Source organism: Callorhinus ursinus, unplaced genomic scaffold (assembly GCF_003265705.2).
Source record: "Callorhinus ursinus isolate GAN/ISIS: 27379988/994484 unplaced genomic scaffold, GSC_fseal_2.0 scaffold2, whole genome shotgun sequence".
NCBI lineage: Eukaryota > Metazoa > Chordata > Mammalia > Carnivora > Otariidae > Callorhinus > Callorhinus ursinus.
In genome coordinates this window covers 3,451,406-3,477,401 of record NW_027397064.1, presented here as the reverse complement: position 1 = coordinate 3,477,401, position 25,996 = coordinate 3,451,406, and the positions used below count along the sequence as shown (strand labels likewise).

General features: G+C 48.0%; 1 protein-coding gene across 8 annotated transcripts in view; it reads left to right on the top strand.

Moving 5' to 3' along the window:
- Nucleotides 1-25,996, top strand: part of AGAP1 (ArfGAP with GTPase domain, ankyrin repeat and PH domain 1) — a 513,811-nt gene that overhangs the window by 214,440 nt on the left and 273,375 nt on the right. The window lies entirely within an intron of this gene.

Here is a 25,996-nt window from a genome sequence, read left to right as displayed (position 1 = left end):
AGGGGGGTGGGCGAAGGCGTGGGAGAGGTGGTGGGGGGGGGGGGTGGTCTTTGGTCCGGAGGGGTCAGGAAGGTCTGGGGGAAAGCGACTCCCCTAGCCTGAAGGGCAGTGCTCCCCGCAGAGGGTCCTGATGTCCGTGGGGAGTTGTGGGGAGTAACCCCCAGGCCGCCCCCCGTCTGGCTGACCTCCACGGCGGCGGAGCAGACCACCCAAGCCGCCCGTCATCCCAGCCTTGCCGGGCCGCGATCCCGACGAAGACGTGTTCCTACCAGTGCAAGTAGTAATTACACACCTGCGTTTGGGACCTCCCCACACCGGGCAGTGTATGCTCTTCTTCTAAATGTCCAGATGAATTCCCAGATGGAAGTGGAAGAATTCCACACTTTGACCATTTTTATGACATTTCATAGATTGGGTCCCTTTCCAAACTTCTCATTTTCTTCCCTTTTCCGTACGAGCCGGTTCCATTCTCAGCTTGTGGCCTGCTTCCCCGCACAGTGGCCTGTCCTTTCTGCTTCTCAGCCCGTGTGTCCTGCAGAGGCCTTTGTGCTCTGGGTCCTCACCGCCTCCCCCAGTGCCTGTTCTGACACAGAGGCATCCTGCTGAGGGACAGCTCGGGGGCCCTTCCTCCGCCCTCCCCCCCCCCCAGCCATCCCATCCCTGCTGGAGCCCGTGGTGGCCTGTGTATGCCCGTGCTTACAGCACCTCGAATGTTTGCCTATGAAGAGCCGCGCACAGAGACACGTGGGTCTCCTGGAGGGTGCCCCGTGGGGCAAGCGGCCCAGACCCTGTGGGGCTGTTACAGATGTAGGTCCCCAGGCTTGGGCGCACGGGCCACGTCTGGCCAACCACCTGTTTCTGTGTTTTCTTGGGCGCACGGAGGGGGGCTGCTCTTGTTACCACCGCAGAGTTCAGTGGTTGAGGTGGGAACATGATGGCCCCGCCAGGCCTGAAACAGTTCCTCTCTGGCCCTTTGCTGTGGGTTTGCCGGCCCCTGGTGGAGGTTTTCGGAATTTCATCCTGTGCTTGAGCTTATCTTCCACGATTGCTTTACATGTGCATTTATTGAAAATGTGAACTTTCCATAAATGAGCTCATACACAATCGTAAGAGTTGGTTAACACTAGGGGAAGCCCAGATACTGTGCTTCCTTGCCCTGCATCCAGAGCGCGCAGCGGTCAGGCTCCGGCTTCGGCGCTGGAAGCACTTTGTTGTCTGCAAGCCGGGGTGCCAGCAAGGGGAGGACAGAAAGGGCTTTTCCAAACAGCGTTATTTCATGCTCTTAGAGGGTTTCCATTGCTGTGATTTAACAAACACACGACACTCGTAGCGTGAGTTTTCACAGGTTTAGGAGATTTCCAATACATTTTGTTACTTCTTATTTTAGAAATAATGCAGTGCCATTAAATATTTGAATTGTACAGAGTCAGAAAAGGAAATAATACCTATGATACTGCAGTTTCTGTGACTGTTGTGATTTTGTCCTTAAAATATTTCTATTTATATGAAGATAAGTTTTAAAAATAAAATGAGGGTTTACTCTGCATACTTGGTAGGGGGATCATAGGGTATGTCTTTTTGTTAAGTCATGAACTCTGTAATTGTTAGTGTTAAAAGTAGTTGCTGACTGAGTGGGGACCGTGCTCAGTATTTAGAAATTGTGAACAGTCACGATCCATTTTAATCCTTAAGGAAAAAAAAAAAAAACTCGGTTTAGCGTTAAAGAAATCAAGGCTCAGAAAAATTATGCTTGGCCAGAGGCATCTGGATGGGACGCCTGTCCTGGGATGAGGAGCCCAGAGCTTTAACCATTCTGTCATTAAAGCCACAGTGATGTGCGTCCTGCCTGGTCCCCTGGGGGAGGCTGGACAGAGGGCGCACTCGGCAGGCTCACCACCCACTCGCAGACTCAGGTCATTCAGATTTCTCTTTCAACTTTCTGGCTTCTTCTACACCTTAGGACTTGCCTTTATTTATGTGCTTTTCATATCTCTGCATTGTAGAAAGAGAAAGAGCGTGTAGTTTCTATATAACATTTAACTTACCCCTGAAAGAAGGAAACAGGCCTGGTTCTCACACCAGCCAGAACCTGGAGATTCTGTCCAATTAGTCGAAGCACCTGCCTCCGCCCCCCAGGCTTTCTGGTCGACTGGCTCCCCAGGTTGGTTTTTTTAAGATACCGGGGACTGTAGTCTTTGCTTCTTTAACTCGAAGTTCTTCGTATCCTGAAACTGAAGACAAATTGCAGAATTAATGGAGAAATGGAATGTCTGTTTACTTTTCTCTCCAGGGTGTAGTTCTCACAGGGCTCTTGGAAAGTAATCCAGGATGGAGGGTCTCCGTCAGCATCAGGGGTGTCCCGAGGCAGGGAGGCAAGGTGGATGCCCTCATCTGAGAAGCAGCCTTGCTCATGCCAAGCCTCTGGTTCGGGGTCGAGAAAAGGGGCTAGTACGGGGAGGGACCTGGCCTCGGCGAGGTGGAGGGCCAGCACCCAGAGACGGAAGCTTGCACCTTCCCCGAGGGTGGACAGGTGTGAAGGACCAGGCTGCCTTCAGTCACCTGTTTGCAGTGGTCTGGGATCATCGTTGATCCTGCTCCTGCTGAGTTTGTGTGGCTTGTGGAGCAGAATGTCTGGCCTCCATGAAGGGGGTTCCAGTAAATAAGATCCACCTTCTAAGAAATCACGTACTCCCTGGTTCTACTGCATCTGGGCTGCCGGGCCTGGCATGGGAGTGGTTACCCGTCTGTCTGTCTGTCTGGATTCCCAGAAGAGCCCTGCAGGGAGCTCAGGGCCCCACAGGCTGCACCAGGGGGTTGAGGCAGCCCGGCCTGCGCATGGCCCACCACCCCATGTCTCTCCATCTGTCCAGTTCTGTGTAGCTCTGGTCGCCGCCGGCCATGTCTGCGAGATTAACTTAGGGCTTTTGTAGTTTTAACGTTTTAACAGTAATGTCTGTGTTTGGCATGAAATTTTTCAAAAGTCCCTGGTCATTTGTTCTCTCGGCCTAGATTCATTAAGATACAGGATTACAGAAAAATAAAGTTCACTCTCTGCAGACATTGTTTTTCTGGTGCTATGATTTCTATTCAAGAGAAGTTTCTCTTACTCTGTAAAGGAACCAACTGCGTGGAAGAAGTCCTTGCAGTGAGCACATCTTTCCTGCCATTTTAGTTGAGTCTCTGTGTAGGGAAAGGAGGGTAGTATTGGTGATGGGGTTTTTTGGGCCTAGATATTCAGGGACAACCTAAAAGGATTATAACTTAGTGACAAAATTAAATCCCTCTCCTAGAAGACCAAGCCATGATGAAAGGTAGTGAACAGCCATGTGTAAGTGGTTGAAGGACCCCTTGGACCATTCTTGTGCGCCATCTTGGGACTCTGCCTCCTCATGTTCATGAGGGAGCATTTGGGATTTTAGTTCCCTGAAGCTGGATTTTGGAAATGATGAATTCTACTGCCTTTCCAATCATTTTTAGATTTCTCATTCTACATTGAATGTCCTTGCTTATAGCTTGTTTTGTTTGGATGACGGTGATTGTATAACGGATGTATGATGAGCATAGTGATTTGCGTCAGAGTGTAGTTCTCTTTTTCAAACTAAGCATGACGTAGAATCAGTTTTTTGTTTGTTTTGACACTTTGTGAAGTAGAGCCAATAGATCCCCTAAGTTTTTTGGGGGTATATTTTATAACTTTTAGATTACGGTATCTGACTGGCATGTGATGTTTTAACGATCTCTGATATATAAAGAAAAGTCGTTTCCCTTTCATATGGAATGAGTAAAACCTGATGGTGGTACAAAATATTTAATTTTCCTTTATCCAAGCTACTTTATGCCCTTTTCCTCTCTCCCCTCCCTCCCTCTCCTAAAATGAGCTTGATAGAGATTTGTCTGTATTGTAAAACAGTGTTGTTTTATATATGGGTTCCTGTTATGCATCCTGACGCCATCTGTTTTGTATACAGAATTTAATATTCTTGCACGTATCTTCTAAAGTTGTAGTCACTTGTTAAATCCCAACTGAAAGCATCCTATTAGACATTAATGCATACTCCCCTGTGGAGCTTTAACCTCCTACCTTCTTAAGCTTGTGTTCATAGGACAGTAGGAAAACCCATATGCGCAACATTTTGCTCTGACAATAACTGTTTAGACCTGGTCAAGATCCGTATAAGCCAAGATCTAGATAATTACAGATTACCATCTGTCTGCTTGACCCTCCCCAAGACTGCTGGGTTTTGTCACTGTGTTGTCACCAAGAGTAACTGGATAGTCCAGTGATCTCACATGGAAGACCGCTCACTCTAGGATAGATGTTCTACGTTACTTATGTGAGAAAGAGACCATTCGGTTGGAGGTGCATGTGCCCTTCGGATGGCAGCCCCAGAAGGGTTCTGTGTACCGGTGGCTGGCGCTCGGGCTTCCTGTGATCACACACTTAATGCAGTGTCCTGTGGGCAGGCGTCCCTCTGACGGCATGGGCCCGTCGGTCTCCCGGCACGGTCACGCCAGCTCTTTACATGTGTGCTGTGTAGTTCACATTCTGGAAAGCACCTGCATAGAAGCTGTTCCCTAGTTGTCCCCCCCGACCCCCACCTGCGGATGGCTCACCGCGAGTGGACGCCCTGTGCTGTCAGGGCTGAGCCAGGAGAGGCTGCCTGACTGGCCCAAGGGTTTGCGGTAAGTCGGGGAGCCTCGGTTTGCTTTCTGTGCTCTGCTTCCAAAGACTGATATCCTGATGTACAAAGAATCCCATTTCACATTAAATTCTGCAGCTGCTTGGTCCTAATTACGGGAGTGTCCGGCACAAGAGTAGCTGTATTAATGAGCCCGGTTTGTACTACCTAAGTGCATGTGTTAGAGCATCAGTAAGTGGGAGCAGTCTTCAGGGGTTTTGCTCCTGAGTGCTGCATCATCCTGTGCCGTTTTGTTTTGCTGACACTGCTGTCTTTTGTTTGTGCTGTTAAAGGATGTGTCAGTTAGACCTCTACCATGCCTTCTTGGAACCTGCTCAATTTTCATTGTTGGGGTGGCCTGTTTTATTATTTGTTTTGTTGTTCTTTTTATTGTGGTAGGGGGCAGACTGGAGTCCATTTCTTTTTGTGTCCAGTTGTGGTAGGGGGTAGACTGGAGTCCAGTTCTTTTTCCAAAGGAGTTCTTTCAAAAATGAGATTTTCCACGATGAAAAGCAAGCCGTATATATGTGTACATTGGGCGTTTCGTGTGTGTGTGTGTGTGTGTGTGTGTGTGTATAGAAAAGGCCAGCGGAGTCGTTTAGTGTTTGCTAATTTCTATTTTTTTAATCGTTTGTAATAATGACTAATATTTATTTCACAGTTTAAGGGTTTCTAATGTAAGATAGTAGAACTTAATAGGCCCTCTTTACAGCCAGCGTCTGGCCCACGTGTCCTTTCTGCCCGTGGTTTGCTCTGGGCATCTGGGCCGGGCCCGTGCCCCTGCGCCCCTGCCCTGGCGCACTCTCACTGCCCCCTCATCGCATTGGAACTTCCCACATTCAGGGTTTCGTGGGACAGAGGAGTAGTTTATGTTATGACAGGGCAAATGGAAACTTTACTGTGCTTAAGTTATACTCTATTCGGGGGGGTTAATATTTTATTTTATTTTTTTTAATTTATTTATTTGACAGAGAGAGAGACACAGCGAGAGAGGGAACACAAGCAGGGGGAGTGGGAGAGGGAGAAGCAGGCTTCCCGCGGAGCAGGGAGCCCGATGCGGAGCTCGATCCCAGGACCCTGGGATCATGACCTGAGCCGAAGGCAGACGCTCAACGACTGAGCCACCCAGGCGCCCCGGGGGTTAATATTTTAAAATTCTACATTACCTTCTAAGAATAAGGATGACATGAGCCAGTTGCCTGCATGGGGCAGAAGGAGGAGAAAGGCAGGGAAGGAAAACATTCTTCACGCTCCTCTGACGGTAGTTGGTTGAGTCGTGTAACACGGGTGTTGCCCCGGTTTGGCGGCCGCTCTGCTGTCCTCGTTAAACACCACCGTTCAGTGGCTGTCACTGCCTGGCAGCTTCTAACATGGTCGAATCCCACAGAAATTAGAATCAGCAGGTTGCCTCCAAAACAACCACACCTCTCATTACATTGAAAAGCTACCTATCAGGTGTTGACATTAAGTAGACTTTGGGTCGAGCCTGTGGGTGGGGAGGGAATGTGTACAGTGAGCAAGAAGGCCTGGGTCTGGGCGGGTTTTCTGTGAGCTGTAGCCTGGTTTGTGTGTGGATGGGAAAGTGCATGATGATTTACATCGGTTATTTTTATAAAACATGATATTGTCGGTACCCTTTGTATGTGCATCTTTAAATTCAGCTTATTTCTTAACCATAGAAACTTTCTCTATGGACAGGGTTAAATCACAAAATGAAATAATGAATTAATACCAAAGTTAAAATATCATTGGCTGGATAGCACAGACAAGTATGAACACAATTGGCTGTTAATAAGACCTATTTTCAGAGGCCAAAAAAAAAAAACGAAAAGAAAAACAGAAAAAAACTTTTGAAATTAGTATTTTTAGAAAAAAAAGTTAGAGTTACAAGCGTCTTACAGATGAGCCAGACCTCTGGCAGCTGATCTGCAGCCGAGTGTCTTCAAGCACATTTGGCAAATGGGGAATGTGTTACAGTGGGACTAATGGCCAGGCTGTAAGTGAACAGTGTCAGGATTCATTTAAGAATTTGTTGAAAGTGATGACCCTGGAATAATCCGAGTGTTTTGAGATATTATTATGAATTGGACACAAGTATGAAATCAGCTTGTTTCTTGTTTGAAGTCTCTTTGTCTAGAAATCTCCCCTTTTGAGAGTTTCTCTCTCATCCATTGAGCTGTTCAGTGGACCCAGAGGCTGGACGTTTATAGAGGGATTAACTCTTTTGGATATCAGTTGATATGCTTACAATCACCTATCCAGGGTGAAAGCGTTTAGGTATATCCTATCTATCATAGGAATATCTCCATGGTGAGTGTGATTCAGACTTCACAGACTGCAGCTCCTGGCCATAACTACTCGGAATCAAGTGTGAGACTCGGTAATTCTTACACTAGTTTCTGGTGCGGTAGAGAGGACCGTGACATTTTTGACTCTTTACAGAATAACATCGGAAGAAATCATCTTAAAATCTTGATACCAAGGTTGCTATTATTACAAACAACGGGAGACCATGAATAGTCTTCTGTTTCATAGTTTTGTAGACTGTTGTGTCAGTAGAGGCTGTGATTATCTCTGGCAGTTTCTTACCCCAAGTCGGGAATGTTTCCTGCTGCGTTTCCCTTAGGGTGACCTTGGGCGGGCACCACGGCTCACGTGTGCCCATAGATGCTGCTTGAACCCCCACCCTGCCAACACGAGATCAGTAGACACACTGTTAGTAAGTGTGCTCTATTCTGATGTTCATGTTAAGACTCCTGTCTTCTGCTCCTAGAATTAATTTTATCGACGACACAGAAGAAGGCTGTGTTCATACTTGTCCGTGCTGTGGCATTGTAGCTGGGGCCTGCCCCAGGATTCCGTTAATGACTTGAGCCAGCTTGAATTAGCTTGATGTATCATTAATGCATACAAATGGCTTTTATTTTTGTTCATAATCTATTCATAATGCCACGCCATTCTGCTCTCCCTAATGTTTTTAAAATGATTAAATGGTGATGTACTTTTTGACCTACTTAACCTTCTGCAGCCTCTGATCAACACAATATGAAGATATTACTTAAATAGGAAAGTCAAAAATTGTTAACACTTCATGGCTGGTGTTCCCAGCTTATTTTGAAGTCTTTTGTTTATAACATTTTCCCCCTAGAGAATACAGACATAGCCAGATTCTTAGTGGCTTCCCTTCACCGAGGAACTGTCTGCCAATGATGGGGGTTAGCAGCACCAATAAGTTCGGTTCATGAAACAGAAGGAAGAGTAATCCTCCAAGGAGGGAAGTTGTGAAGGTTCTTGACACCAGAAAGCATAGCTTTACCCTGTGGATGCTGATGTTTGTGCACGCTACTCAGCAGTGGGGGGCTGACCAGGAGTGTATGGGGGTCCGATCCAGAGCAGACGCTGGGCTTCCCCGAAGGCAGGCTCTGGGATCCCACGTCGGCCTGTGGGTAGTTAGTGCAGAGTCACTGGAAATTCTATGAAGAGAAAATGACACCCAAACAGCTGGATGGATCTTCCCTGATTTAGGGAGAAAGCAGCTGTGAAGGGTGGATTGCACACTTGTTTGTCTAAAGAAAAAGAGACTGTAGAAACTTTGACTAAATTGGATCGTGTGAGATTTGCTAAAGAAATTCTTTTGAAAGATTTATTTATTTGAGAGAGAGAGTGTGCATGGGGTTGGGAAGGGCAGAAAGAGAGAGGGAGAGAGAATCCGAAGCAGAGTCCCCGCTGAGTGGGGAGCCTGATGCAGGGCTCAATCTCATGACCCTGAGATCACAACCTGAGCCAAAACCAAGAGTCAGACACTTAACCAACTGAGCCACCCAGGCGCCCCTGAAGAGATGATTTTTAAAGGATGTGAAATAAGGAGATAAAAACCACCCATCACACCACCCCCCTGTGGCTATCACCGTTAAGGTGTGGGGTGTGTGGCTGTGTACATGCCCGTGTGTTTGGAAAAAGTGGATTTTCGGGCCTTATGACTTGGTAAAATCTGCTTTTTCACATCAGTACTTTCTCTACAATGTATTTTCTCATTTTTGCATTGTATTCCGTTGAGTGACTAGAAATACTTTTTTGGCCCAATCCACTATTAGACATTGAGGGGTCCCCCCAGTTATGTGTTTTAGGATCAGTGCCTGAGTGGATGGCTCTTTACCTGAATCTTTGTCTCCATCCTTAATCCTTTCTTTAGGATTAACTTTCATCATGTATAAGTAGAAAATAATCATAATTTTTAAATTTGTCTCAAATATTACTTTTGATACGTTAATGTGAAAATAAGCTCATCTTCTGCAGTCAGGCGTTTTGTTAGGAAATGGTGGTCAGTCCCTTGGGTGGGCAAAGGTCTGGTGTGTTGGGTGACACACGGGAGCAGGTGGGCCTTGCTGCTCTTGCAGATGTGGCCTCGGTGTTTCTGGTGGGTTCTCTACACCTGGAGTGCCCCAGCTCCCCAGAGGGCAGACGGCCCAGAGACTGTCCCCAGTTCTGTGTGTAGCTGTGACCTCGAAGTGGGGTTTCCTTGCACTTTATCCATCCCTTCTGACCCGTGGTGCTACCAGCACGCTGCCTTGTGTCGCCTTAGAGACGGACACCTGGAGTGGGTGGGAAGCGGCTTCTGGCATTTGGACCTCCCCTGAGCTTTATGTCGTGTCAGTGCTCCAGAGGGCTTGAGGGACCCCGGAAACCCATCCTCGTTTCCACACACAAGCAGTTCCAGAGACTGGCTGTGCCCCTTGCCCTGGTCACGTGGCAGGTCCACGGCGGCTGTGGCCCGGGCACAAGTCTGCTGTGCTGGGGACCATCCCTCTGCAGTGGGGTCCCAGACGCTCAAAGCACATCTCCCCTTTGGTGAACATAAAAATCGTATTGCATTATTTCCTGTTTGAAATGTCAAAATCTGGGAAGCCCACACAAGTCTCTGTGAAAATCAAGGAATTAAAACATAAGCATGCATTCTTTTTTTCCCCCTGGCATGTCCTGAGTGGGCTGTCTGGCCCAGATGTTTCTGCCCTGGAAGGCGGAGCCCCAGTGTCAGTAGTGACGGGGTGGTGGCCCTGTTTTTCTAAGCTGCATTCGGCTGCCCCCCACTTTCAGCCACAGTCCTACACTGCCCCCAAGGGGCAGGGCCCTCCTTTGGGCACATGAATAAACAGCAGTCCTGTCTAAAAGAGAAGAGAACCTGAAAAGAGCTAGTTTGGGGGATTGTCTGGCTTGCTGTTGCATTATGAGGCCTGCTGCCATGAGCAAAGCTGAAGGGAAGGCATGTGGAGCTTCCCTTCCCCGGGCTGGGAGGTGGCGCCCCCTTGAGGCGCTCTGCAGCCCTTTCCCTCGTACACGGGTGCGCCTGCAGGGGGCGCTGTGATCCGTCTTACCACAGCCGAGCTGCAGGAGCAGCTGCAGTTCACAGAATTTTTGTGTGTGATTTTTGGAATTTCAGGAAGCTTCCTCCCATTTTACTTTGTGTGTAAACCATAAGAAAAACAGTGTTACAGTCATCTGGATGCGCCAAGATTTCGTTACTAAATGAACTACCAGGGAGTCTCTTGCATTTAAATTCTTTTCTTGCCTGGACTACAGACTTATAGAATGTCAAGTCTGGAAGACGTGAGACCCTGGCTAGCCTGGCCTTTTGCTCTACAGGTGAGCAGGCGGGGCCCACCAGGCCAGCCCGCCGGAGAGCACGCTCAGTCACAAAGCAGAAACTAGAGATTACGTCTGTCTCTCTCAGCTGCACGGTCTTACCTTTGTCCTGGAAATGTTGAAAGCCACAGATTTCATTTTAAAACCCAGTAGTGAGTGAAAATGCTCCTTTAAGTTAGAATTATTTTTAGTAAAATTAAGCTACGTCACTCACCGCTGAGGGGTTTGGGGTTAAACGTGACACTGTATTCAACATGTGAATTATTTCCGATGAGCTGTGTGCTAAACGCTCATCCGCGCACGTCTTCTCCACGTAGTGGAATATGTGGGTATTAGAATGTTGGCTCTCTAAGGAGGTCTCTGAGATTCAGTGGAAATACGGAGTAAAGGGAAACGTTTGCTGTCAAGCGCTTGATTTTGTAATTTAGTGAGAAGCCACTAGGGGGCATCAAAGGAGCGCGTAAGGATGATTCTGACTGGCATATTTTTTTCCTTTTGCTGTCACTACGGAGAATACAGACATAATAAAACTAACACAGTGGTTTAAGAGATCATTTAGACCTGTAAGATACACTCCATAAAGCGTGTGAAGTTACTGGATCAGCAGTACAAGAACACAGAAGTAAAGTTTTCATTCTTTGGGACGGGGAGGACAAAGTAAAGATGAAATGATATGTTCTTTGGTAAAGGGACTTAGATCCCTTCTTGCTTTTTGCTTTGTGTGTAACTTTAGAGACGATTCAAAGAAAAATTGACAAAAGATGCACCTTTTTTTTTAACTACCGTATAGTAACAAACAGACTTATTATTTAGTCCATCATATGCTCTTCATAGAACCCACCAAGGGTTTTGCTGGCCTGATGACAGCCCAGGTGTCTTGCTTTCGGGTGTGTATCCATGGTCCGACGCCGGGTTGAGCAGGTGGCCAAGCAGGGCTGGGGCGGAGCCCTTGCCATCAGCCTCTTTGTCTGGCTCTCACCTCTCCCTGCGGGGATACCGCAGGTTCTTCATGCAGCCTGGTACTGACGAGGAGGTCAATGGCAGAATCAGGCTGATACTCTCGGGCAGAGGGAAGGGAGTCGATCAGTTTTGGGAACTGTAGACACTCTTCGTGCAGAGGCGAGCCATGGTACTAGGAGTGCTGAGCTGTGGAGTGGTGTGATCACTGAAGGAGTGGAGGACCCTTCAGAGGGCTCGCACCTGCTGCTTCTCTGGGCACCCAGCAGTGGGCTGGGGACACAGAGAGAGAAGAGTCTTGTCATTTGAGTTTTGGGGGTTTTCCCCCCTCCTCCATTCTCCTCAGGTTGCGGCTTTTCCTGCTGCTTTCCACTTATTTTTTTGCTTTTACCCTTTATTTTCTCCCACTGCATAAACTCCAGTAGAAATTATAGCATCTCAGATCATGACTTTTTTTTTAAGATTTTAAGTAATTTCTACACCCAACGCAGGGCTCAAACTTAAATCCCCAAGATTGAGACTCGCATGTTCCCTGGACTGAGCCTGAGATCATGACATTTTCAATTTCTTGATGTGGACAGTGGGACTTAACTACACTTTTGGTGCCTCAGATGAGAAACCTCTCAAATCACGATGTATTCTGTACAGATGTTATCTTTTACAAACGGAGTGTTCAGAATCTACAAGGAAGCAACATCTAATTTGGAGAGTGGTTGACTTTTCAGCCCCCGGAATAGTGTCAACACGGGCAGGACACTGTGAGCAAGAAAAGTGGGGGGCGGGGGGCGGGGACGGGGGCTGTCGCAGACTAGTCTGCGAGTGCCAAAGAAGGGAGTTTGACCAGCCCCTGAGGATGAGAATGTTGGGGGGACACGTAGGTGGAGCATCGGCCCAGGGTCTGGATGCTTCAGCTGCGCTCGGGGAAGTCTGCATTCAGCCGTCTGCCGGGCACTGAGGGGGTTGCTCAGGACCCGCGGGACGGGAACGCAGCTCCAAAGTGAGGCACTTGCCCACCGCTCCGGAGGACTCTTACTCACCAGAGCAGCAGGGTGGATTTTTTTTTTTTTTTTTTTACAGAACAAGGAAAGCCTGCAGTTGCAGTCCGGTTTGAAAACCATTGAACTCTTCAATATGTCCCTGATCATAGACTTCAGCAGATATCCTCACGAATCCAGTCATTCAGAAGTGTGAGGGGAAATGCCTGGGAAATCCGAACTTGCTGACACTGGGTCTATTGCTGGGTGTTCCTGTCCCCCAGGCTCCTTGGGCCGCTCTTGCTGGTGCCTTAGGGTTGCCGTTAGGGGGATAGCGGTGGGCTCCACGCCTTTGTTTTGTGCTTTTTCTCCTGGACAGGCTCTGTCCTGAAGCGGTGATTAAAGAAATGTAGGCAGGTAGTTCTTCCAGCTCACGTGGCTGTACAGCATGAAAACAATGAGGAAGCCCTTGTAATCAAGTGTATGCAAACGAAATCTTTCAGTGTAACACACAAGGAATGGAACTGCTATAAAATCCGATGGCTCACGTAAGGAAGGACGGTTGAAAACCCCAATCAAATCAGTATGGACAGCTCCATGTGCCACTGCTCCCCTGGTCAGGTAACAGTGCGGAAGCCCAAGCAGAAGGTCCTTGGTGGCTTCCCGAACTGGTCAGGGACAGAGGCGGGGAGGTAGCTTGATTGCTGCTCAGTGAGTCGGCCCTGGGAGGCAGGAGGGCATTGCCCTCAGCTGCTGAAAGAGCATCACATCCTTTGCATGGATTTTGCTTTTCAGAGTTGTGTTTTATGTCTATTTCTGTTAAAATATACATTGATGCATATTTTATATGTTATTTGTTTATATATACTTAAAGGTATTCAGTTTTTCTCATGAGAATAACACTTGTTTATAAAAATACAGAAAACTAGGGGCGCCTGGGTGGCACAGTGGGCTAAGCATCCGACTCTTGATTTCGGCTCAGGTCGTGATTTCAGGGTCCTGAGATGGAGCCCCACATCGGGCTCTGTGCGCTCAGTGGGGAGTCTGCTCAGAATTCTCTCTCCCTCTGTCTGACCTCCACTCGCACACACATGCGCGTGCTTTTTTCTTTAAAATAAATAAAATCTTTAAAAAATAACAGAAAATTATAAAGGAGTCAGTTAAAATCAACTGTGATCCCGCCGCCTAGTAATAAACATTTTATTGAATGCCTGTTGAGTCGCCTTTTAATACTTTCAAAACAAAATTGGAACTTTATTCTATGTCCTTTTAAACAGCCTGCTTTTAAAAGATCTAAGAATAGTTACTGTGTTGTTTCATTTCTTCTAAAGCCTGCGTTTTTATGACCTCACAGCATTCCTTTTGGAAACTTGCATATACCAGCATGGATTTACCAATCCCGGAGTCAGAAGGCTGGTCTTGAGACTCACCTTCCCCAGATCCGTTCCGTACATAACTCGTGAGTGCCTACTGGGTGGCAGAAATGCCCACTTCCTGCATAGAACATCTTAGATTCGTACCTTTTAGGTTGGGTGTGGTCACATGTTACCTTCTCGGGCCCGCCCAGAGCCCCTGGTCCATGGGGACGCATGCCTGGGCGTCTGCCGCTCCCCGCTGTGTGCACGGGCCACCTCCCCTGCATCCCTGGTCACCATGAACTTGGGGCTACAAGCTGGCTCCAGGTAGACTTTGCCACCAGAAGTCACTGGCCTGAAGACCTTGGGGGTCCGCATCGTTGGTGAAGATTTCTCATGGGGAATAAAGATTAAATATGTATATCAGACAAAAATTACAAAGGACCAGATGGGCCCTTTTTACCCCCACCCCCTTTTCTGGCAAATGAACAAAACTAGGCCAGATTCTATGAAGATCCATTTCTAAATCTCATGTGTTAATTTGATCAAATATAAAGTCCTCTGAAATACAAGATTTAAATATAAAATTGAGGCTTAAATTGAAGGGCAAGTTTTAAAACAATCATTTCGGAATTTTATGGAAACTACTTAGAAAATGTAGATGTGGTTTAAAAAAAAAAAAAAAGAATGGCTTTGGTGGGTCAGTGAGCGCAAGGATATTAGTGTTTAACAGATTCCAAAGCTCGGGAGTGTAGGAGCCGAGGCCTGAGGCGGTGTATTGGGCTGACCGGGCCCCCAGAAACTGGGTGAGGCAAGCAGTCTGGAGCCACGCTGTCCCTCGAGCGTCTGGAGCGAGCACAGCCCTGCCAGCACCTCGATTTTGGCCAGCGGTACGGATCTGGACTCGGCCCCCAGACCCGGGCGAGCAGGTCTCCTGCAGCCTGTAGGACCTTGCTCAAGCAGCCCCCAGAAGCTACTACAGATGGAAAGAGGCAAGGTGACTCGGGAAGGAAGGGATGAAAGCTCGGGGGGAGCAACGCATCTCAGCTGTGCCCGAGGTGTGGCTGCAGAAGCCTATCGATGGGCCTGAGGAGCCACGTGGCTGCCCTGGGCTTGGGAGCTGACCTCTGCCGCTGCACCTGTGCACACTTGGAGCAGGGCCATCACCAGGAGCCCACGGGCTGGCCACGTGACTGGAGCCCGGGTGTCCTCAGTCTCAGGACCGAACGAGCTGCTTTCCAGGGCGGGATGAGGGAGAAGCCGCTCTCTACCCGGGGGAGCGGATGGCTGTGTGCTTACTGACAGCCGGGAGGTGGGGGGAGAGCCCGCATCCCCTCCCAGCCCAGGGAGCTCGGGCCAGGGGCACGGGCGGCCCACCCGCTGGCTGTTTTCCGCAGTCCTGGTACCCTCATCTGGGCCCGTCGCCCCTCGTGCGACCAGGGGTCCCCGTGGTTCCTGCTTCCCACTCCTCACCCCACTCCACCCTCCCATCTTGCCATCCTCATCAGTGACCTTTCTCCCCGAATTTGGTCCCCGTGCTGCCTTCACCTGGTGGCCTGGACTCACAGGCACCCTTTCATCCTGTGACTTCTGACCGCCACGCGTGTTTTTGTTTCATAACTCAGGGCGCCTTCTGTTCCCTGGGTTTCTACTGTGTGCAGCCATTCAGTGATGCCCTTCCCTGAGATCCCGTCCCAGGCCGACACGTGGCCCTCTGCAGTGTCTCCGGACAGGATCCAGATCCGTGGCAGTGACGCGGGAGATGCCATTCAGGGGCAAGAAACCACGAGGTTTCTGTCATGCAGCAGTGAGAAATGGGGGGTTAGGCTGAGCCCCGCAGCAGGTGTTTGCTGAGCGCTGTGTGTCCATTAGCCTGCTCGCCACGTGATACTGGACTCCTGTCCAGTGCCCGGGTCTACACAGCACTGACCCGCGGGAGTGGAGACCGGCAGTGCGCTGTCCATCTGCCTTGCCAGCGCCTAGCAGCTGGGAGTCTGCACCAGCTAGCCTTTTCAGAACAGAAAAAGCATGTTCAGGGTAATGTGGCTGGTGTGGCATGCTTTGTGGGCTGTTAGGAAAATATTCGCATATGAGTCTAGGAGTCAGAACACGTTCTCATTTTAGCTTTACTTTATTTTGTATTTTATCATCCGGCCTTTCCTGTTTCAAAACCGGCACTGTGGAAAATAAAACCTGTATCCAGGGTGTCAAAGACAAACCACGAAGCTCAGGTGGAATTAACTGTTCTGTTGAGAAGGAAGTGAAGTAAATGAACATCCGAAGGCCCAGATGTTTCTTGTAACTTTGCTAACGACAAGCTAAGCCGTCGCTAATGACATGACTCACTGAGAAACTTTCTCTTGACGAACTTCCTATTTGATTCTGTGAAGACCGCTGCTACGGAGTAGCTGCCTGCCCGTAGGCACATGAAGTCAGTGGACATGGGATCGAAATCTCGTGTCTTGTGAGTCAGTTGCTGAGAAAGCATCGCTCCTGGGTGTCTGTGGATAAAGGCGGGGGCAGCCGGCAGAGCTGGGCTCCATCGTCATCTTCACGCGTGACAGGTCAGCAGTTCGCTTCCTCAGTTTGCCCACCTGTGAAATGGGTACACTTCCTTCTAGGTATGCCCTTAATAACCAAAATACAGCTGTCCCTTGCTTCAAGGACTTGCAAAGAAAATACCTGCCTGTTATAAAGTATGGGAAAGCTTGGGAAGGTGGCGTGATTCTGAGCAGAAGCGTGTCCATCAGAAGATTCATGCACTCGGCATAGACTGAGGGAAGAGTCGGGAGCAGACGGGCAGAGGCCATCCTCAGTCACCTCCGCACCTGTCCAGATGTAGGACAAACCAACTTTTCCCCTTGTGTTCTGGAAGCAGGTTAACTCGTTATCGACTCTAACCTGACCCATTCAGAAGGGTTCCCCAGGACCTGTGAAGTGGATGGTGAATCGCATTCCCCCAGTACCGTTCCCTGAGATGACAGGGTACTAATTGAGTAGTGACGTTGGTGTCCTTTCTTGTATCTGCACCTTAAAAAGAAAAGCCTGTCTTGAAAATATTACCAAAATTCATCAGAGGTTTTTTTTTCCCTGCCTGAAGATAAATATTTATCTCACCTGCAGGTCAGTTCCACCAAGCTCTTTCTGGGGCCCTTAGCAAAAATAAGCAGCATGGACAGACTAGTTACTAGTTAGTACTCGAGCAAAAGCTGAATTCCTTAGTCTGGCTCACGCCAATAGACAACCTTGCAATTAAATATCCAGGTCCATGAACTTATTGTATTAAGTCTTGAGGAGAAAGTTCAAATAATAGCTAGTTTTTCTCTGGATACTATACACATTCCCCTGACCCCCAAGAATATGGCATATGTCTAATAAGGAACCCACGTCTGGTAAATCCATAGAACAGAAAGGCAGCCATTCTGAGAGTGTGGTGTATCCTGTGCCCCCCCCCCCCCCGGGGGGGGCCCCGGGGGGGTTTCAGAGGAGGGGCCAGGCCAGTCCAGTGTGAGTGGTGCCGTGGACGGGGGGCAGCATGTGCAGGCTGGGCACCCCTCCCATCACTCCAGTGCCCCTGCCCGGTCCGCACAGACGTGGGCACGACAAGTAGGTCGGTGGGAACATACAAACCAAAACCCAGAGCCTTCCAATGCCTGAGAACTGCTGGTGGTAAAGTGATCAAGGATAGAGAAATGAAGCATTTAAAATGGAAATAACACCAGTACTCTGAAGTCGAGCCTGCTTTAAATGCAGTAATTAAAATAGTTGCTAGGCTGCTCCCAATTACCTCCGCTACAGCGGGCCGCCTTTATCTTTATGGCAGTTCTTTGATTCCAGTCAGAGCTTTCGAATGAACTTATGTTGGTGTTCTCAGTGAAGTTGCACCGTAGAAAACAGATGTAGTTCGAAAATAATTATAACTGTTTTCCATCCTGTGCAAGAGAATCAAGATGCATGAGATATGTGCACCGCGGGAGGGAAATCCGGGAGGTGACCGGGTGGTCGGACATTCCTGACGCGTCCCTTCCTCATGTCTCCTGGCTGATCCCCTGGGCCCCAGGAGCGAGGCCGCCAGGGCCCCGAGGAGGCCGTGGTTCATGGGTGACAGCGTCAGTCTGGGAAGATTCAGAGCTTCCGAGAGCCAGATTGGTTTTTTCATGGAAAGGACTCCTTTTGTTAAAATTCTGGGAAAGATGGAGGGGAGGTTCGGGTAGTTTTATTGGGAGAAGAATAAAGACTGTTCTCTAAAAACCGTGGGTGCAGTGACGTTCTTTCCATTGGAAGAAGAAAAGCAACACCTTCAGGACAAGCTGAGTCACCACAGAAAGTTCAGGAAGGCTGTACCGTCACCACCTGGGTTTCTCCATCCTCCAAGAGGCAAGCGCTTTCTAGATCCCGAGCCAGCGGGGCTTCCTCACCCTCCTCCCCAAGAGCAAGAGTTCAGTGCAGCCTCTTCGGCTGGATCTCAAACCCGCTGGCTGCACTTGACACGTCCGGTTTTCCCTGGGGACCTGGGACTATGGACGAGCCACGGTTTGGGCCGAAATTGTACACCCATGTGATCAATCAAGAAATTAGTCTCCTGTAAGTACCTCAAAGATAGAAAAATGTTGGAAACGCATTTTAGGAACTTGGGATGTAATTTTTTTCGAGGAGATGCTGTCATACAGACATCCAATTCCATTTGAAGATAGCGTGTCGATTCTTTTTAGGCTTTTAAGTTTCCCAGTGCCTGGGATTGCTGCGTGTGTCTGCTAACTCCGGTCCTTAAAAGGTTCTCCTACAGTGTTTTCTGAGTTTCTTGGGAAAGTATGAACACGGGGCGTTGGACCCCTCAGGAGACTGGGTTTCATTTTGTTTTGTTTTGAGGACATATTAGACTCGAGATCCTCTTTAGAGCTGATTGTACTTTAATAAGCTCTGCAAGCGCAGGAAGTGGATCTGTTTCAAAATCTTGGTCACACTGTCTGGCATATGGTGACTTCTCCATAAATACAGTTTGGTGAAGAAGGGGAATAGCGGGGGGGCTGGTTTGCAAACCCGCTGGTGGTGGCGGTCTCGCCTCCGGCCCACCTTCTGAATCCAGGTAGGCGATCCTACCCCCAGTCTCTCTGTGGCCTAGATTAGAGCTCAGATCATGATTCCTGCTCAGAGGCCTTGGCGACTCCCTGGCTCCTCCCACAGTGGTTTCCACGCTCGGTTGGGACTGGGAGCTGCTCTCCAGGAGCGTTTCCTAAGTTGAAGGCTGGTACGCAGGGTTGATGGCACTGAGGGCCAGGGTTCCTGACTGCAGCACCTTGCCCCCCTGAGAGCTTCATGCCCTTGCCCCGCAGCTCCGTATGGACTGTGGAGCACCCCACCCCCAGAGACAGTCCAGTGGGAGCAAGACACGGGGGGCCTTTCCTGTCCCGTCCCTCCTCTGCACACCTATGCTCCTGGCGCACTGAGCTGCCTTCTAGGTAAGCTTCTGGAGCATGCCTTACTCTGAGTTCTCAAACCCTTTGTCGTACGAGCGCCCGCTCTCTGGGGAGGACAGCCTGTACCCTGCAGAGAAATGAGCAAGTAAAGACAGATTTCCTGAGCTGTTCATACTGGAGAGGGCAGATGTAGAACAAACCAGAAAAACAGTTGTGAGAGCTCTGCCCATGGTTGCACCCTCACCCCCTTCCTCCTCATCAGCAGATACCCTTGCCCCCATCTTTGGGGGACACACAGAAGCCGCTGTTCAGGCGGGAAGCTCCCCCATTTCCCCCTCCAGCTGCACCGTGCCCTGTGCTGGTGGTGCCCCAGCCGCCGGCTCAGAACCCGACCAAACTGTGGCTGTTCTGCCGGGGGTCACCTCGCGTGCCCAAGCCGCTCCCAAGCACAGAGGCAGACGCGCAGACCCTTCCTGAGGGTCGCCAACGGCATTGTGGCTGCGCAGGCGCACGTCCTTATGTTGAGAAGGTACATGTTGGGGGCGCCTGGGTGGCTCAGTCGTTAAGCGTCTGCCTTCGGCTCAGGTCATGATCCCGGGGTCCTGGGATCAAGCCCCGCATCGGGTTCCCTGCTCGGCGGGAGGCCTGCTTCTCCCTCTCCCACGCCCCCCTGCTTGTATTTCCTCTCTCGCTGTGTCTCTCTCTGTCAAATAAATAAAATCTTTAAGAGAAAAAAAAAAACATAGAGAAGGTACATGTTGGAATATTTAGGGCTGACAGAAATGACCTGTGACTTAGTTTGTTCAGTTAACAAATATGGCAAAATATTTGCGTTTGTCGGATGGTGATGGTGGGCTTGTAGCTTAGCTGTTCATTTGTATTACTACATTTTACCGTATGCTTGAAAATGTTCCTAACACAACGCGGGCTTGGGGGCAGGGCTTTCCGTGACCCCTCCTGGCTCGTCCTGGGCTTCTCTCCTCTTCCGCCTCTGACCCAGCCAGCATCGTGTGGGTGTGTAACTGAGGCTTCGGGTCTCTGTCAGCTGAGCTTGAGACCGACTCATCCCGTCTACTTGGCGTCTCATGGACATCTTGGAGGTACTTCTGGCGCAGCACGTGCCTCTTCCATCTTGGGGTCCCGGTGCATCTACCCCGCTACTCAGGCAGCTGGGACACGTTCTGACTCTCCTCTCTGCCTTCCTCCCCATGCCCACCGGTCATCAGGGTGTGTTGGCTTAACTGCATGGCCGTCTGGTCACATGGTCCTATGGCCGCCGCCAGTTCCCTGGCCCCATCCACCCCCCCACCAAGGTTCCTGCCACTTTGTACACTTTGCAGGTGTCCCTCCCCCAGTCCTCCAAGTGTGGCCAGAGGGTTTTCTTTTAAATTCGTGTGTAATCAGAGGCGCCTCCTCATGTCTTTTCGGATTCCCCACTGCGCTGGGCTTGGAGACCCCAGTCTGAGTGGAGTCTGCATCCGGGCTCCTCTCCTTCCCTGGGGCCCTTGCTTTCCCTCAGCTCCAGTGCCACCTTCTCAGGAAACGTCTCTGTCCTCCCACGTTCATCTTTTAGCTGGGAACCCCAAACCCAGGCTGGCCTGCCCACTGACCACCTTGCTGCCCTGGACCAGGGTGATGTGCAGTGTCCTCAGTAAACGCAGGTGACAACAGGGCGCCTGCCGTGAGTTAGTTATGGCACAACACCTAGAGCAGATCCTGACAACAGAATTAGGGGCTTGGCAGGCTTAGTGATGATCATGATCTGGGTGACGTCCCCACAGGAGCAGGGACCATGTCCAGACTCGAGTCCATATCCCCAGCCCCACACCGTCTCCCATGGCACCATGGTGGTCCTTCTCATGTGGCATATACAGATAAGGAAACTGAGTCACGGAATGGCTCGGTCTGTCTCCAGCGGTCCGGGTCACCAGTTGCAGAGCTGAGATGAGGACACCCATGGACACCCGTGTCCCTCACTGTTGCACGCACCACCTTTGTTAGGGGATCAGTAAATTCAAGAATCCAAATGGAGTCGTTAGCCAAGAGTCCCGAGGAACTTGGTAAATTGTCGCAGGAGAACTTGGGAGAGGAAATCCTTACAGAAATCCTTACAGAAATATTGAGTAACTGGGTTTTTTAAAAAACGCTTTGCTGAAGTGTGATTCACTTGCTGGCAGAGTTACCTGTCAGAGGTGGGTTTTTGTTTCTCGCTTGGCTTTTTGCCACAGCTTCTCTGGGGGTGTTTGTAATCTGAAAACAGTTTGTGATTAATACAGTTTACTTTTTGTGCTACGTGAGGTAAATATCTCTCGTCCTAGCTTGTTCGCCTGAAGCTCTTTAAATAGCATTATCGGCTGCCCTGGACCATGTCAAAACTCGGCAGCTTCCTGTGGCTCTGCCCAGGCTGCTCCTGGGGCCGCTAGATGGCAGCACCGGCCCGGCCAGAGCGCCCACCGGTGGCTTCCTTTCGGGGGAGGTAATCAACTTGGCAGCCTTGCGGGCTGAAGGTGGGGAGTTAATGTGCCACATCAATTTTAATTTGAAAGATACAATTAATTAGATTAGGCATAAAGTGGATGTGATAGGAAGCTGGAAGCTGGGGGCAGACGCATGGTCAGCTACCAGAGTGCTGACCTCTAGCTCTGCTTTGCATCACAGGCAAAATCCTCACCAACTCTGCTCTGGATGTACAGTTCATAAAGTTTCCACCTTTATAGGGAAACATTTACGTAGTCTGTATTTCATTAAAGGATTGGACTACGCAGTCTCATTAGGGAAAACTTGCTAAGACTGTTCCCATGAGGCTCAGAATAAAGGTGTTGAGAGGAGGTAGCAGGTGCCTCTGGGGTGCCGTCCCTCCCAACCCCGACGCCTGCCGTCTGTTGATACAGTTGCGCTCGATTTTACTTCAAGAAGATAGTTCTTTTTTAAAACAGCTTTCAAAGTAAGTTGGTCTACAAAAATTAATAACTACAGGTAACCGCAAAAGATACTGTTGGCAGATGCAGCAAAAATATATTTCCACAGAAAATTGGATTTCGCACATAAAACTTAGTAATACTAATAAAGATAGGTCATTACCAGTCTTAAGCCAAATAAGCAAACTCAAAGAGATCCGCTGTCAATGTGAATCTCGGTGTTTTTTTAATTTTTTTGAGAAGTGTAAATCAGCTTTAGTGTAGCAAGTGCACCACGGATTTGCTCAAATCATCCCTACCCCTTCTGACGGTGGGTAGAGTTGCTTGCGCCGAATAATTTACAGTCCTGTGGTAAGGTATGTTTATATTTAAGCTGTGCAACGGTGTAGCTAATGAGAAAGATAAGAAATTTATAGTCCTTGGTGATTGATAGGATCCCTGTCTCGGCATTAATTGAAATCTGAGGGATCACAGCTGTGGGCTTTTAAGTTAGGGGGAAAAATTACTTCAAGTAAAGGAAAACTTTTAGATGTGCTTCCGAACATTTTAAAGATAATTTTCCTGCTGACAGTATGGTTGGTGGTAGAAACAGTTGCTCCTTGCCAGGGCATGGGTAATTACACAGAGATAATTATGGCATTTCTTTTGTGACCTCCCTATGGTAGGTGGTTATAAGTGTGGAAAAAAAAAATTAAATACTGTGGAGTTTTTTAAATGGCTTTAAAATTTTACATGTATAATAATAAAATTCTCTATGGCTAACTCTTTGCTAAATATCCTCTGAAACATTTAAGATGGTAGGGAGAAAAAAAAAAAGCCCATACTAATAATGGTAGAGGCAAGTCTGTGCTGTTATTCATTGCCTTAAAATTTCTTCTGATTGTATTAAATCTGGGGATGTCCAAAGTAATCTCATAGAGCTTTCCCTGCCTGCCACTTTTAAATGCACCATTCTTGTTTAAGCTCAGTCTTGTGAAAATGTCTAAATTTTCCCATTAAGTGCTTAAAAAGTAATAAAACTAAAGTCATTAGCCTTCACTCATCAGAGCTCCATCAGGAGAAATACTCTTTGGTGCAATAAATCTGACCAAGGGTTCGACATTCATATCCCTTGGATTCATTCCCTGGAAATGGCCGTTTGAAGGTAAATTGCTTAAGTAGGGCAGTTTAAATTTTTAATACAATCTTATTGTAACTGTTAGCAAATGATTAAAGTGCAAAGGGGCCTTATATGTTCTGTAAGATTTATAATAAACTCTCTATGATGCCTTTTCTGGGCTGAGTTATAGATATTATGACAGCTAAATGCTTATAAAGGCCAGAAAGTCTCAAATGCAGAGTTGAGTCTTTATAGGAGACTAAATCATGCTTTCTGAATGCAGACATCTTCCCAGTGGACACTTGTTAGTCCCTGCGTTAGTGGTTTTCAGGCACCTGCCAGCTCTCTTAGGACAGGTAGCACCCAGAGCTCCTTGGGACCCACTGCACAGCCAACGGCAGTGGCTTCAAAAAATACAAAACCAGCAAATTACTGTTCCCATCACCAGTTTGCTCATGGGATGTAAAATAATCTTCTCATCAGATGTCTCTTTCTCTGATGGAATGCCTTGAATTTATGATGCATTCTGGCCTGCCTTTGGTACGATCAGGGAGGCCCCAAGGTACCTGTTGTGAATCCTGGGCACTGCCATGTTCTCCTTACTTTTTAGACCCAGGGATACAATGAGATTTGATGTTTGAAGGCACGTGACTGGACAGCAGGACTGGCTCTTCCCCGAGGGCCCAGCCACCGCCCAGGAGAGCCCCAGGGTGGTGGGCAGGGTGGCTCCGTGGACAGACACCAGGTCAAGGTGCAGGGTGGTGAGAGTGTCATCTTCTGTTTCATAAGCACTTGAGTCAAAGCCTCTGTTGGGTGCATCTGTGATACATTTGAAGGATAGCTTTAGCTACTATACACTTTCTATTTTCCCTCCTCTTTTTGGTGTGTTTTTGCACGTCAAAAGAGAAATCTGTTTTAAAGACAAAGACAAATACTAGTATCTTTTCTCATTTTACATTATATCTTCTTGGGAGAAAGGTGCTAAATACCCAGATTTTCTAAACTTCCTTTCACGTGTTATTTAGCGTATTAAATTTCCTGGTCTGAAATTTGTATTTTACTTAGATGTCTCATTCACAGGTGTGTTTTGAGTGTCTGCAGTGAAGAGAGAACATTCCTTTTAAATTAATTTCCTTAATTCCTGAGATAGATGTTAATGATTTGAGTTATTAACTAGCACACATTTGAGTTCTTTTTATCTATCCATGTTGAGGGTTTTTTTCCCCTTAAAATGAATTCCCGAAAGCTTCACTCGAAAAGCTCGTCTGTAAACATATTTCTTGTTATTAGATAAAATGCCTCGTGTAGAAGGACCAGTGGAGGAACTTCAGACCCCAGGGAGAGAATCTGCCTTCTTTAATAAAAGTCACAGTCACTTCCCTTTCTCTTTAAATGGTGTGGAAGCAGCAGTATTGCAGATTTAATTTTCATAGTTTTTCGACCCTAAGATAAAGCTGGTGATAGGCTGGGGTTTGGGTGTGTCTTTCAGGTACAGCCTTCAGAGTAGGATCTGTGCCTCCTGCAGCAGTAAAGCAGGGTCAGGTGAGAGCTGACTGTCTTTAGCCGGGAGTGCTGTCACTCGTGTGAGTTGTCAACCTCTTAAACTGTTGGGATACAGATAATAACTTTTTGTGACCTGCTGGTTGCTGTCTGAGAACTCAGTCTGTGATTCTCTGACTTGTCTTCCAACGTGTCTACCATGGGTTTTTCTGACACCGTTTTCCTTGGTGAGTTTGAACCATGATGTCATCCAGGACAGCACTCCTGAGTTGTTAGTGAAAGATGATGTGTTCTGAGGGTGGGCTAACAGTGTACTTTTGAGTAAAGGAGAAAAAGGGGTGTTGAACTTATGATCTAAAGGGTCTTTTTATAATCTTTTATCTACAGCATATACCCCTGGTCAAACAAATTTAGAAATAGATTTGCTTTTCTAAAAATATGGGTGCTTAGTCCCTTTCTCATCCCTGGCAGGACCAGAGAAGTTGACGATAATTAGGTGTCATGTTCACCATCACCATCTTCTCTAGGAACCTGTGACGAAGGTAGTGAAGCACTATCGTGTTTCACTGGGATGAGAAAAATACTTGGTAATGTCCCTCCCCTAGGACTCTAGTATCGTGGTGCGCCAGTGATGAAGTTAGTTTGCAAACTTGTGATTGTGGACGTTATCTACAAGACATGACTCTGAGTGAAGAGCCCCCAAGTGGAGGATTCCATTTACATCAAGTTCTACAAAAGGCAAAACTAACTGATGACCAAAAAACCCAGAAGGGTGGATTCGAGGAAGAGTGAAGGACTGTTTGAGGTGGGCGGTACAAGGGAGCTCCCCTGGGGGATGGAGACTTCTGAATCTTCATGGCGATGTGCATTCCGTGACTTGTCAAAACTCGCATTGCAACGGTACAGCTAAGATTTTTGCATTTTATGGTATGTACATTTAATCTCAGAAAGAACCTTGAACAGTTAATGAGTTAATTATGCGCATGCTGAAATGTATCATGAAGGGAACTGATGTCTCCAGCGGATTAGAAATGCATCAAAAAATAAGATGGATGGGTCAACGGTTGGGTATGTGATAAAGCAGTTCTCTCAACAACATGCTACAGTTAGGGAACCTAGGTGGTGTGTCAGTGGGCGCTCACTCATTCTTGCAGTTTTTTGTGCAGTTTTAAAAATTTTCATTATAAAAATTTAGCAGGAAAAATCAAAACAGTTGCTCCATTTAAAATATTATTGTAGGTATTTTACATTAAAATGGATCCAGAGAAACTAAATCTCACGTGAACTGCTTTCCCACTCCCAGGTGGAGGGGTGCACTATTATTGTGAGCTCTAATTTTTTTTTAAGATGAGGCTTTCTGGAATTAAAATGCATGCACGATTCTTTTAAGGATTTCCATAATTCATAGAAACTGGCGGTAACAGATCGGGAGAGCTTGACTTCCCCACTGTCACTAA